The sequence below is a fragment of the Dermacentor variabilis genome, chromosome 2, assembly GCF_050947875.1.
Source record: "Dermacentor variabilis isolate Ectoservices chromosome 2, ASM5094787v1, whole genome shotgun sequence".
NCBI lineage: Eukaryota > Metazoa > Arthropoda > Arachnida > Ixodida > Ixodidae > Dermacentor > Dermacentor variabilis.
This window is the reverse complement of record NC_134569.1, coordinates 42,525,491-42,538,712: the sequence shown is the minus strand read 5'-3', so window position 1 is coordinate 42,538,712 and position 13,222 is coordinate 42,525,491. Positions and strand designations below refer to the sequence as shown.

Here is a 13,222-nt window from a genome sequence, read left to right as displayed (position 1 = left end):
TTTCAATGATTGTATGCATTGTTCGTCTCACTTTGCTGAGCGCTTGTAGCCCCAGCGGGGTGTCTACCAAGTTGACATTTTCGTCCCCTGAGTTTTCCAAGTTTTCCCTGAGTGCCTTTGCAATATTCCCTGAGCGACACAGAACTTTGTTTTATGCCAAGACGACTGACACCATGTCGCCCGATGCTGTCACTTTCTAGTATGCATGTTAAAAATTTAAAAAAAGAAACGGCTTAATCCAGTTTCAATAGTAAGCAGTAGTGTTCATTTTATTCAACATAGAAAACTGAAGGGATGCGCTAGTAAAATGCACAGGAAATAAAATATCTTCGACAAAAAATATGGTAAAGCCCATTGCAAATCGAGTCGAACATTTCCAAATACGCATAAAAAGAGATGCATACACAAGCAAATATTTTCGAAAATGAGCTATTTCTATCAACTGATAGCAAGCTCATTGGTATTAGGCCCAAACTTGGTCGCAATTGAGATTATCTCACCAGCTGGAAAGCCACCCTCAACTGTCCTTATATACTCTCAGCCCGCGCACAATGCCTCAGTGTTGCGTTTCACTGCTTTAGAGTTTATTTTGCATCGAATAGAGGGTCACCTGCATCTCGGCGTCAGCCAACACTTTGCGTTTTGAGCTCAAGCTCCTTCAAAGAAGAGGCGGCACAGTTCCTTTCCCGATTACTCCTCGATGCGATGGTCCTTTCTGTTCTCATTCTCGTACCGCCATGCGTTCGCTCCACAGACCATCTGAAGCATCCTTTTGGTCAATTATACAGTCAACGTCCGATTTTTCGGACTCTCTAGAGGCCGCGAAAACTTCCGAAAAATCGGGCAGTCCGAAAAAATGAATGCACGTATTTTACTGCCCTTACGGGCTCAAATGGCCACAGGGACGCACGAAAAAGCTGTGAAGGCCTGCCAGTACACTTAATAGACATATCGGTGCTCGTACTGTGACAGGAGACGGCGGGTGCACGTGTGTGTAATTAGGGATTACGTACTGCGTCCCATGACAATTGCTCCTTACCACGTTTGTTAAACTTCAGCGCAATACTTTACGTGTGCTTCGCCGCGTAACATACGTGCACTGAGGCGAAGCTGCTTTTCGAAAACCGGTATAATGCAACGCGCCGTGCTTTGTAAGCTTCGAAGCCAATCGCGAGCACCACAAAGGCGGAGTCGGTGCCATTGCTGACAGCGCCGAATTATTTCAATGAAAAACACCTCACCGAACGGCAAGAACGGCGAAGCAGCTAGGCCTCGCGTTGCCGCGATGGTGGATACGGCTGCCAACGGATCTGCGTACGAGAGCGCCGAGATAATCAAAACGGCGGCGGCGGTGCCTTTGATTATTGCCGTTTCGGACTTGCGGTCACGGCAAAAAGTCCGGAAAGTCGGACGGCGAAGGGTTCTTGCGTCCTAAATTTCAGACGTTTTTACACATTGACTCTATGGGGTATCTGGTGGTGCCGCGAAGCCGTACGCATTATTGGGCATATCCCAAAAATCGGGCGTCCGGGAAATCAGTCGTTGACTCTACACTGGCAACTCCTCCAACCGACGACACGGCGTAAAAGACAACTCGTTACGATTCCTTTCTTTTACTCGAGCCAGCATTAGGTTAACTCGTTCCCTTTCTATAAAATGACAGCTAATTTTCACTGATAGAAGCACAAATTCCCCGAGTTCTTCCTGAGCATTTCCAGACTATTCAAAGCCCCTGAGAATTTCCGGTTTTTCTGGTTTTCCCGGTCGGTAGACACCTCGCCTCAGCCTTACGGGATATGAGCCATTGAGAAAGTCACGTGCTTTTTTTTTTAGACCACCCGACTAGACGCCGCGTTTCTGTACGTTGTATGTGTGATTACAATATATGTACGTCCTCTACGCTTCACTTTGCTGAGTGCCTGTAGCCTCTGCATTGCGAGAGGGAAAATCCATTGCATTTCTTGCTTGCTTAGGGGTAATATTTTTTTTACCATTGGACCGGACGACGCGTTTCCTGTTTTTTTTTCTTTTTCAAGGCCATCGGGGGTATGAGCCCCTTAAGGCTTTCGCCTTAATAATCAGGACATCGTCATTTGACTACAAGTAAATTCGTTATAACACCTACCGTATATGGCATTTAGTCAAGCATGATTGACTCCTACGACACGTGCGGAACTCTCTTGTAATCGCAGCGCTCGCGTCACCGTTGCACCGACTGGGCGGAGCGTCGTATGTAGAAAACACACTGCTTTCGTGCATCACATTGATTTTAGTTGCTACTCTAATTTTTCGACTGCCTTCAAAAGTATCACTCACGAAAAGCGATGATAGAGCGAGAATGCGGCCGTGTCGGATAGCAACTCTTCAATGTTGTTGAAAACAAAGGAAAAAAGTAAACTACGCACCTGCATCTGCTCATACGGAAAATAAAGCGTCATTCATTTCAGTAGCTCCGCAGGGGCTTACCCAATATACAGCGTAAAAATTGGTGACAGGACGGAATGATTATACGGGTTTCTTAGGGAGAGAGAGAGAGGAAGCTAGTGAGATGGAAGTGTGACGTAAGAAAACTAAAACAGCGAGTGAGGGGGGAAGCGAGAACACACGTTTCCGCTCTTAGGCAGACAGCACACGCCCACCTTTCTGACGTGCCCTGTGCGAGCGTATGAAGCGATGGACCAGATGCTTCTATTTACCGCTAATAACGATTACCTGTCGTCAGGACTGTGAGGAAAAGGGAGGAGGATTTATTGAGGGCTTTAAGCAGCAGTGTCAACGGGAGCTTCGCAGCGCACGAAGAGAGAGTAAAGAACTATACGAAATATGCAAAGACCACGAAGAAAGGCACATCACTGGGTCGCGCGCCATTAGCCCTGGCGCAAGTCCTCGTTCCAGTGAGCGCACCGAGAAGAGGTAAGGAACGTCGGTTCCAGGGATTGCGCGGACGGCAAAATATACGGCAAAGGGCACAGGTTGCCGGGACTCCACATGTCAAAACCGTTGTAATTAACAGGATGCTTGTTTCTAGCTGCTCTTTAAGTTGAGAAAATATGTTTAAGTTCCTCGGCACGCTTTTCTTGTTTAGCTTAGAGCAGAACGGGGCGGCGCTGTCGGAGGTTGAAAGCTTTTAAATGCTATTTGATGTCCCGCGAGCTTTCGACGGTGACAGCGGCGTCGCTATAAATGTCATGTCGAATGCGACTACACATAAGGTAACATCACTTCGATTTTCTTCATTGGGGCAGCGTAGTGGGAAACGAAGCTCGCAACCGGGGGCAGCAGAAGGCCAGGGGTTGCACTCACAAAGCTTTTCATTCGGAAGTGCCATCCGATGTTACAAGTAGCTGGCAGCTGCTCTTACGAACAGTTCTGGCACGAGAACTGGGTAAGTATACTGCAGCAGGCAGGGACCGGATAAACGACGGAGAGGTGAATCAGCCGCTTGGAGAGGCGTAAAGCTTAAACAAAGGTATAAATGCACGAAATGCTTCCACGTGTTTTCCAGCGTTTCCTATCGTATTACCGGCTCAAACGTTTTAAGGCGCAAGGCGATTCCCGGGGGCTTGAATTCTTTTGCGTCTTCTTACACGCACACACACAGTTGAGGGCGGCTTTTTCATGAGGCTAAAACGCTGGAAGAACGGTTCGCATGTATTTGTGGCACATTTGGCATCAACTCTTCCATTATTTTTTTCAATAATAATTTGAACTTCCTTCCGGTATAGGACCCGGTAGGAAAAATGCAAGATTAGCAGCACGTCTTTTTCTGGCTGCTGGCTGACAGAGCTGATATTTGCGGTAATCATTGCAATAAAGAACGTGAACGCGCATTGGTATACAGGCTGGACTTTCTTTTGAAGAACGCGTCTTCGAAAACGCCATTGAAGTTGTCTTTTTTATGCGATGAAGTAGTAACTCGGCCCTGGAAGTACAATCCCATTTATCTTTGACTGTATTCGCTTCCTTCTTCTACTCCTTTCTTTCTTTTCTCTCTTATTTTTGTGAGAACGTACTAAATCACCACGCGCAGGACTACAATATTATCAAACACGCTGACTCATGAGGCGGGAGTGTAATAGTGAACTGTCCAAGCGAACGCAGTGTGCAGTAAAAATACGACACTTTATGTGCAGCGCACTTATCAGATCAACAGGCAAGTCGAAATAGAATCGCGCCATTGTAGAAGGCTTATTCAAGGCTGTCTCCACTGTCTTCTTCCTCCTGTGGTCCGTTTTAAAACGTAGAAAAGTATTGTTGTCTTGGGCAGTTTAGTCAAGGACGGTTCTTTTTATGTGCAGTAGTTGAGGGAGAAAGCGATGGGAACTAATGCAAGTGGTTCTACACTGATAAAAATGTCGAATGGACCATGACTGAATACCACATCACTATTGTCCGCAGATGTTGGCCATGCAGTCGCAATGTTTCGGTGTATGTTATGTACGACGGTAGTGTAGTCTGGACACCACTCCGCGTTGTTTATAGCCCATTCGGCCTCCTCCGTTGCTTTAGAGCAACGTCATACCTAGATATGAGCATGACAAACGCGTACCATCGCAGCAGCTGCCTTGCGTGGCCTGATTCGTTTGTTCAGTGCTAGTAAAGATGTGACAAACAAATCAGACAGCGCATTGCACAAACAACATACAACATAAACAATAGTAATAGCGATAGGTTGCATATAACATCATAAGCAATAGTAATACAACGGGCCTCGGATTCAGACTTATCCTTGGCGGTCGTCCAAGCCAATTTCAGTATATCAATGTCAGTGGACGCCATCGAAATGCCTTAGCGCGCTTCTTTATTGCGCTGACTATGGAGACGGTCACTTCCGCTTCCTTTTATGGCACGAACACTCTGCACTTTTTTTGTGGCCACTAACACGCGGCGCCTATAACAATTGATTATAAGGATATTTTCTGGGCGCCTTTCTCATGCACATTTATGCACGTTGCACGTATAATAAGAGTCGTATACAGAAACATGGCACCTTTGTCAAGTAAGACTTGGTAGTTTCTTGATAGCCTTAACGCATAAGTTAGAACTTTAAGGCTCGACTGCGCTTGATAAAGGGCAAAAAAAAAAAAGAAAAGAAAAGAAAGAAGGCCACCCGTGATGTGCGACACAGCCGAGGAGAAATGTTGTATGCATGTTAACAGTTCTTAGCTGAAAGAACTGAGCGACGGCTCAAACGGGTGTGCTGAGCGCAGTTACGTTGCCAACAAATCTCAGCAAGTCATCCTCTGAATTGCAACAATGTCCCCACTTTGGAGCTTACTTGATCGAAGTGACTACCCTTGCATAACAAGGTGGCAAGCATGTTGCAAAAAAAAAAAAGAAGGATGAGACTCACAACAGTTCTCACAAAAAAAGAAAAAGAAAACGCGCTCATTTTTGCCTATAATGAGCAGTGGCGCGATAGCACGACGCTACGCGCAGTAAATTATAATTAAAAGAAATCCCGTATTTCTGCGTGTAAAAACCACGACCTGATTATGAGATGCGCCATGGTGGGAGATACTGGATTTATTTTGACCACCTGGGGTTCTTTGAGGTGCTTTTAAATCGAAGCAGACGAGCATATTTGCATATCGACCTCACAGAAACCCACGACCTCAGCAGCGCTACGTCATTGTCGCTGGGCTACACCGCGGCGGGTACACTATAAAAAAAGTGTACACCCTTTGGGCTGTATATCTACCACACAGCAATAATCGTCATCTGCCTTGCTTGCGTTTCCTTTCTTGAAAACGCCGCGCCCACTACTTTCCTCTCGGCAATGCTATGCCATGCTGATAACGCGCATGCCGTTCGTTACTGGGAAGTACCAGGCTCGCAGCGTTAAAGAAAGGAAATGCGGTCAAGACAGATGACGTTTATCGTTGTGTGGCAAGATACCGACTCAAAGGGTGTAAACTTTTTTATAGTGTACGGTTTGTGAACAGTAAACCTTGCACTGTTTCATGCGGCACGCGTATAGTCAATGACCCTGGTGCGAGTCGTCTTCGTTTGTTTAGGTGGCGCTCCCTGGTGTAGAAGAAACAGTAGTGATGATAATGATGATGATGATGATCCTTGACGACACGGCTTTCTTCTTATTCATCGTTCCTACCCAGCCTTTCAACCCTTGCCACTGGCTTTGCTCACATTATTTCACATCGGCGCTCGCTTATGGAGAAGCTGCAGAACATGGTGTCAGCTAACCATTTTGGACGATCATTAAAAAGGCCAATCACAGTATTGTCCAGGCGGAGTATTTTTCCTTTCTGTTTCTTTCCGGCTGCAGCATGAGCGGAGTGGCTGAGAGAATCTTCGACTGACAATCTGCGAGCCCGGAGTTCGAATCCTTGCGAGGCGTTGAGACTTTATGAAACTAAAAATCTGGCAGAGCACTTGGCCTGTGGACACCGGTGGGCCTCAAAGCGACTAGCGGAGTGCGCCCTAACACATGTCGTTGTTGGAAAGGGTTGTTCAGCGGCATTGACTCGATAGGACGAACTGCCGTTTCATCCGGCAGGTGAGCATGACGTAGCTCATTGCCGTCGAACCACGCCGTACACACGAGCAAGCCGCAGCCGAGCTCATAGCTGCGCGTTTCGTTGCGGCTCAGCCACGTCACGGTCGTCTGCGGACTGAATTGGCGATCCGTCTCGCCGTGTGAAGGCGGTGGCGCCTGTAAAGGCGCCGCCGCGGTAAAGGACAGCGGCACTGCATCGACTTGACGCCTTCACCCAGTCGCGTGTGCGCCTTTGTGCACACTTCGCAACAGGCTGGGAACGGCAGCGCCGGTATGTGAGCCAAGGACTGCTTGGTTTCCGTGATGACGTCACTTCCTATTTGTGGAGAGTTGGAGGCAATATGTCCGGGCCAGCTGCGCGCTTTCCTGCGGTCATCGTTATACGTCGCGCCTGCATGCGTTGTTTCGGTGCACGTTGTTCGCTGTGCTCACGTACAGTGCAAGGGAATCTGTAAAACGTGCGGTGTTAGTTGTTAGATACGCGGGCGCCGTGCCGATGCCTCAAAAACTATGGCTTCAAGTCACACGAGCCTGCGCGTCCTCTCTTCAAGGACGGAAGCGCCGCCGTGAACGGGCACATCGAATGGTGCCAAACGATCCCGAAGTCACCAGCTTCACAGTGTGGGTCGCGCTTCACCAATTTTACTTTCTCGGTAAGTGAAGCACAGTTTGAGTCATTTAAACACGTCATGCCATTGCATCCAGACCATTCTCTTCCAGACCGTAGGAGATTTCATCGGATGCTCGACTTCGTCATGTCATTTCATTGCCTTGATGTATAGCTGCACTCTCAACCCCCTTTCATAACAGCGTTTCCCTTAGCGGCCTTTTTCAGCAGCCGGTTGTGCCTAATAGAATGTAGCGGCAGCGGAATTTCTTCGCAGCACATACATGGGTGGCGTACTAAATGATGATGTCAAGAACGGCGTACCATGCTTGCGTTTTCCTGGCTGGGAAAGTCGCATGGCTTGGGGGGTGCGGCAAGCCTAACTCGTCCGTATTTTGCTCGCCTTACTGGGAATCAGTCCTCATCAGGGCTCATTTACAGATTCTTCTGGACACATTTGGCACATTTTCGCTGCACGTGTTATCGCTGCACAATCAGCGGAGCTCATGAGGTGCGCGAAGTAGCATGCAGTCACCGCTTTCGCCGTTCGCGTTCTTTATTCGTAAATATACCTGGTTCATGAGAATTTTCAATCATGCGAACAATTAGGCTTTGGCATGGATGTTCTTCTTTAATTGTGCACGCGACCGGACGCTCGCAAAAAGGAAAAGCTTTCAGAACTGAGTGAACTCCCAACGGCGCTCACTCGCGGCTGTGCACATATTCCTACCAAAATATTGCCACGCGACAACGATGTCAAAAAAATATCACGAAGTCTGTTCTAGAAATTGTTCCGTAATGTCAAAACTTGCTTTTATGGATGGAAGTCATTTGGAAGAAGAAACATGAAAATAAAAGAGTTCTAGCCGAAGATCTCGCTGCAGGTATTTCTTATTTGTGTAATCATCCTAAAAGCTCAATTTGCAGGTTAATATTAGCCGACCTGCTTCACTGTGGTTGCTCGGAGAGTATCTTGGAGTGTTAGATTACAGTTACCATTCGGCCTTTCGTTTGATTACGAATCCAGCTGACTGAAGCAAGGCTGATCAGACAGAGGGAATCAAATATTGACAAAAAGACTACACAAACACTATGGTGTCGACGAGATTCATCAGCAGCGAGACTCCTGAATAAATAAACGCGATCTCGCGTTGCAGCAAAGCGTTTTAATGCAGTTTAGGTAAGCGCATATTTCTCTAACATAAACTGTAGAGATCCAAGTATCCAGGGTACTTAAGCTGTTTACATAACATAGGTTTATATAACCCTACCTAAGAGGAATGGAACTGCGGTTTGAAATATCAAAAATGCTTTCGTGCCAACATTGCGGTAGCGATAAGGTGATTAAACCCCTCTCGTTTGCATTTGAGCTTCTTGTGTTTGGTTTTACACGTGCAATGTGAACGTTCTTTTGTTTGCTCTCGGATTAGTCAGTTTAGTCCATATCTTCCGAATGTTTCTGTTTGCGCAACATGCGTAATGCATCTGTTTTCGTAACGAGAGTAAGAGAGAGAGGGAGAGAGAGGGAGAGAGAGAGAAAGTACATTCCTCTTGCACTGAATGCCTGTGTGTGGCGTGCACTTTATTATTAGAAAACAAACCTAAATAACATTAAGAAAGAGATGAGCTAGCCTAGGCTGCTCATCATCGAAGACACGATTGACTACCGTTTCGTTAGCATCCAAGCGACCTGCGTAACCATAAAACAAAGGCCTAATCACATGTCGTTCCTAGCGTGAATTCGCCTCCCATATAGGAAATATCGGGAGGCACTACCCGTCTTCCGCAGCAGCAGTTAACGCAGCACGCTCTGTGTCTGCGGTGCTCGCTTTGCGGGGAGACACTCGACATAGCGGCGCTCCTTCACTGTATATATGCGTATATCGTCGGAGGAGCTCTCCGGGTTCTTTCGTTCCTTTGTTATTTTGCGCGACGATACGCTCCCTAGGGTACCCAGAACCGTCGTCCTCCAACCGCGTGATGAGTTCCCGGGTCAGACTGTGCGGGCGACGCTATCGTCAGCAGTGCAAGTGCCCCTAAGTTAGCGGGAGCCTGTTTACACTGGAGGGACAAATCGACCGCAGAGGCAACAAAACAAGAGACGCAGCGGTGCCGTTCTTGCAGTGGCGTTGCCGCAAATCACTGCTCGCGAGGCGAGCTCAGAGGGTCTCGACGGTTGTACTGTTTCTACTTTTCTTGCCCCGAATCTGCCCCGATGCGTCACCGCGCACGTTTCTAAGAGCCACGACGTCCAGGACTATAGCGGCAGCGCAGCGATGCGGGGTGCAGTTAGGAGGCAGGCGGATAATGGGGAAAGAGAAGCTGCTTTCCCGCTCGCTCTCCATCCACGTCGTCTCTCTAGCGCGTGTTGACTTAAGGCAGGCCCGCCGGGCCCGCGCTGAATTGGCAGTGGCGTGCCAAGAGCCGGCTCCGCCGCGCGCTCTCCGACGAAATGAGCTCGCCGCCTCGTCGTACATAGCAAACAAACGGGAAGAGTCTCCGACGCACCGCCGCATTTTCGTATCGCACCGTTTGTTCTCGTCATTTATGCTTGTGTTTTTTTTTCTTCTTTCTCCGGAAAAACTCCGCCTGACATCTCGCGCTGCCCCTGCTGGATTTCGGCTGTCCCTCTCTACAGCCCAGTCCATGTCCTTTCCGTTCCTGCCTGCCTGCCTCGTTGTTCATGCAGCGTGCCTTTTTGTATTACAACTGCGAAGGGCACGCAAACGAGTACACGTGTGCATGCGCACGCGCGGCGTATACGAAATTCAGCCCAAGGTCTTTGTTCTTCCTGACACGTCTGCTCTGCTCTCGCCAGCCTCGCGAGGTGCGAAAGCGAATGCCGCTTCTTGGTCGCATTTCGGCGCATGTCCTGGGTGCGAGGCGCGAGTGCCTTATTGTGTAAGTAGGTCGGCGCTCTGGTATACGAGCGAGCGAGTTGTCGCGAGTTACCCTTGCCCCTGGTCTTTGTTGTGCGCGTGAGGATGCGGTAGCACGTGCGTTGTCGGTAGAGCCATGTTTGAATACTGTCACGGCTATTGACGGCGAAGAAGCACGAACACTGCTAGAAAGAGTAAGTAAATAATCGAACACTTTCGTATACTAACTTGTGCCCGGAAAGAAAAGCAAGACTACCCAGGCGGCTCTAAGCAAGAGTGTGAAGCACTGTACTAATCGCGTCGCACGCGCAGTCTGATCAGACACGGCTGTCTCGCCATCAAATAGGTGTCCACATTACGAAATTTTGGCTACCGAGAATGCGCTTTGCGCCGAGGGATAACACTACAGCGATAATTTCGTGAAGACGGTCACCGCCAAGAGAGGGAAAAAAAAATGCTATGTGCATGTGGCAATATACTTCTTCTATACCGAAGCAACTCGATAATAACGCTGGGGAAGTTCCTAAGAAATGCTAATGACCATAAATTATTGATTAGCTCAAGCTGGCTAGATGAATATTCGTCACATCCCCGTTTCGAAGCAGATATCAGTATAAATCACCATCATAATTACGGGCGGCTGGAACCGGCGGAATGAACGGCCGCGATAGCGCTTACGTGGTTCTTATCCCGTGCGCGCCGCCAGTGTTGATTCGTCCCGACTTTGTCGTCGGCTGCCCGGTCACGAACCCGCAGCGCCTGCGCGGACCCTGCCGACCGATGTCGACCGGGATCGAGAGTAAGGGCGCTGTCTCTAAACGTAGGTACGAGCGCAAGATATTCTGATCTACATACAGTGCTGCTACTAGGCAGGCACGTACGGTACGCCTGTGATCGGGGGCAATAGAAAGACGACGTCGCGCTGCCTTTCGAGCGGAAAAATCCGTGCGGCGGCAGGACTCGACGCGTAACAACGCTCGACCGAAGCTATGTTGTGCAGTCGCGCGGCGGCGACGGCCGGAAGATTAAGAGGGATTAGGGACAGAAAAACAAACAAAGAAACGGGGATTTGGGGATACAAAAGACACAGAATAACACAGGCAGAGAAACACCGCGCACAATGAGTGTATCGCACGAGGTCGACGCCTGCTGCACGCGCTGCTGACGAGCGCGAATGAGAGAAAGGCGCGCGCAAATGAAATTGATGGCGCACATGTCGGCACGCACAAGCGCGTTAACATCGCTCGGAAGCATGGAGTCCCACTGTTGGAAAAATGCATGCGTCGTATAAAAAATAATAACACTGACGCAGCATTTCGAGATTACTCGGCGTAAATTAAATTGCGGGCTTGAACGTCCCGAACCTGCTCAGTTCATTTACGAGGGACGCCGCATTTGAGGGGCTCCTGGTTAATTTTGAGCACCTGGGCTTCTTCGACGTGCACGTAAATGTAAGTGTATGGGCGTTCCCAAGAAATTATGTTCTTGTTAATTATGTTCTAATGTTAAACTTGTTGCCAAGAAACTATATATATATATATATATATATATATATATATATATATATATATATATATATATATATATATATACACGGCCAAGTGGCCGTTTAAAGAAAGAACCTTCTTTTTAGACTCTCTACCTTATAGCTATAAGGTAGAGACCCAGAGATACGAAGGAGAGGAAAGGCTAGGAGGTGAATTAAATTAAATTCAGTGCACTTTATTTTTACAGAAAGCTTCCTGGAAGAAATTATGCGTAAAGAAGCAGAACCAACCGCTTTATGAGTCCCACAATCCCCAACCGTTCGCGTTAGGCAGTGAGTGACAACGTAGGAAACAACACAATGAACTATAAATTGTATTGTAACCAGGTGAGCGTCCGGTTTGCTACCCTACACTGGGGGTAAGAAAAGAAAAGAAATAGAAACTGGGAAATAGTGAGTACAGTGCACGCGGGAGGACACTTGCTAGATGATACCGGGCGCTTCAGCGAACACTTTCAAAAAAATTTTCAAAGCTGTCTTTGGCAGGTAGCAGAATAGTCCGTGAGCTGATGTGCTCGAAGAGGCGGACATTACTTGCAAAAAAATAAAATGAGAAGAATAGTCGACTAATTAACAAAAAATCATTAATTAAGGCAGTTAGAACAGGCGAAAGAAAAAACGCAAAATTAGAAGACCGGTGGTGAGGCTACTAAATTCCCCTGTTAGCTTATTTGTGACGTCAAAGGTTTAGACGGTGTTTGGCTCGAATATGATTAGTTGTTCGTCGGTAAAGTTGGAATGCACTGTATTGTAAGTTAACAAAGGCTCAACCTTTAGAACATTTTGATAACATTTTCTGCGCTTTAAAAATGGAGAAAAATAACATATGCGCATTAGTTACCATATCCAATAATCCAGTGTGATTTTAAGAACATAAGGTTTTCTGTAGCATGGTGTAATGCGGATTCATACATGATTATTGCATTTAGGATTTATTATGGTAAATATGCTTCTCTTTTCATTTTTGACAGGGCATGCCAAAAATAAATCGCGCAAAACATAGTTTCACTGCAATGACGGGATTCAAGCTGACTGAATTATATGCAAATAGGTGGAAATAGACTGGTTGCTCAAAGTACTAGAAATGAAACTTCGAATGACAGACATGATAGCTGTAGTCGTTCGATCGCAGCGGAAATCACGGTTTTTATATAAAATATTATACGACTTGGCACGGCTTCGTTAGTAAATCTCTGAACGGCTTGTGATATTGTCTCTAGTTTCTTCCTCTCTCTCTCTCTCTCTCTCTGTGTGTGTGTGTGTGCGCGCGTGTGTGTGCGCGCGCGTGCGTGCGTGTGTGTGTGTGTGTGTGTGTGTGTGTGTGTGTGTGTGTGTGTGTGTGTGTGTGTGTGTGTGTGTGTGTGTGTGTGTGTGTGTGTGTGTGTGTGTGTGTGTGTGTGTGTGTGTGTGTGTGTGTGTGTGTGTGTGTGTGTGTGTGTGTGTGTGTGTGTGTGTGAAGTGCATAGCGTACTAGCCTCGTAGCGTTTCTGTAGAAGTGTGAGGTGTTTTGCCTTCCCAAAGAGGTAATTTTACGATGTAATGTTGAGCGCATGAATTAATGTAGTCTCTTTTAAGCAGGTGTTTTTCTATATCGAGATGATGTTTGAGCTTCAACACTTGCTAGATTATACTATTTTGGACACTTTCAAGACTTATTTTTGTGTTTATTATCC

At 47.4% G+C, this 13,222-nt stretch overlaps 1 protein-coding gene and 1 long non-coding RNA gene across 2 annotated transcripts in view; one reads left to right on the top strand and one right to left on the bottom strand.

Annotated features, from left to right (window-relative positions):
• LOC142571700 (uncharacterized) overlaps positions 1-13,222 on the bottom strand; it is a 216,433-nt gene that overhangs the window by 33,265 nt on the left and 169,946 nt on the right. The window lies entirely within an intron of this gene.
• Positions 6,594-13,222, top strand: part of LOC142570826 (uncharacterized) — a 113,707-nt gene continuing 107,078 nt past the window's right edge. The window contains exon 1 of the long non-coding RNA XR_012825692.1: positions 6,594-7,170. This is a non-coding gene — a long non-coding RNA (uncharacterized LOC142570826). The remainder of the gene's footprint in view (positions 7,171-13,222) is intronic.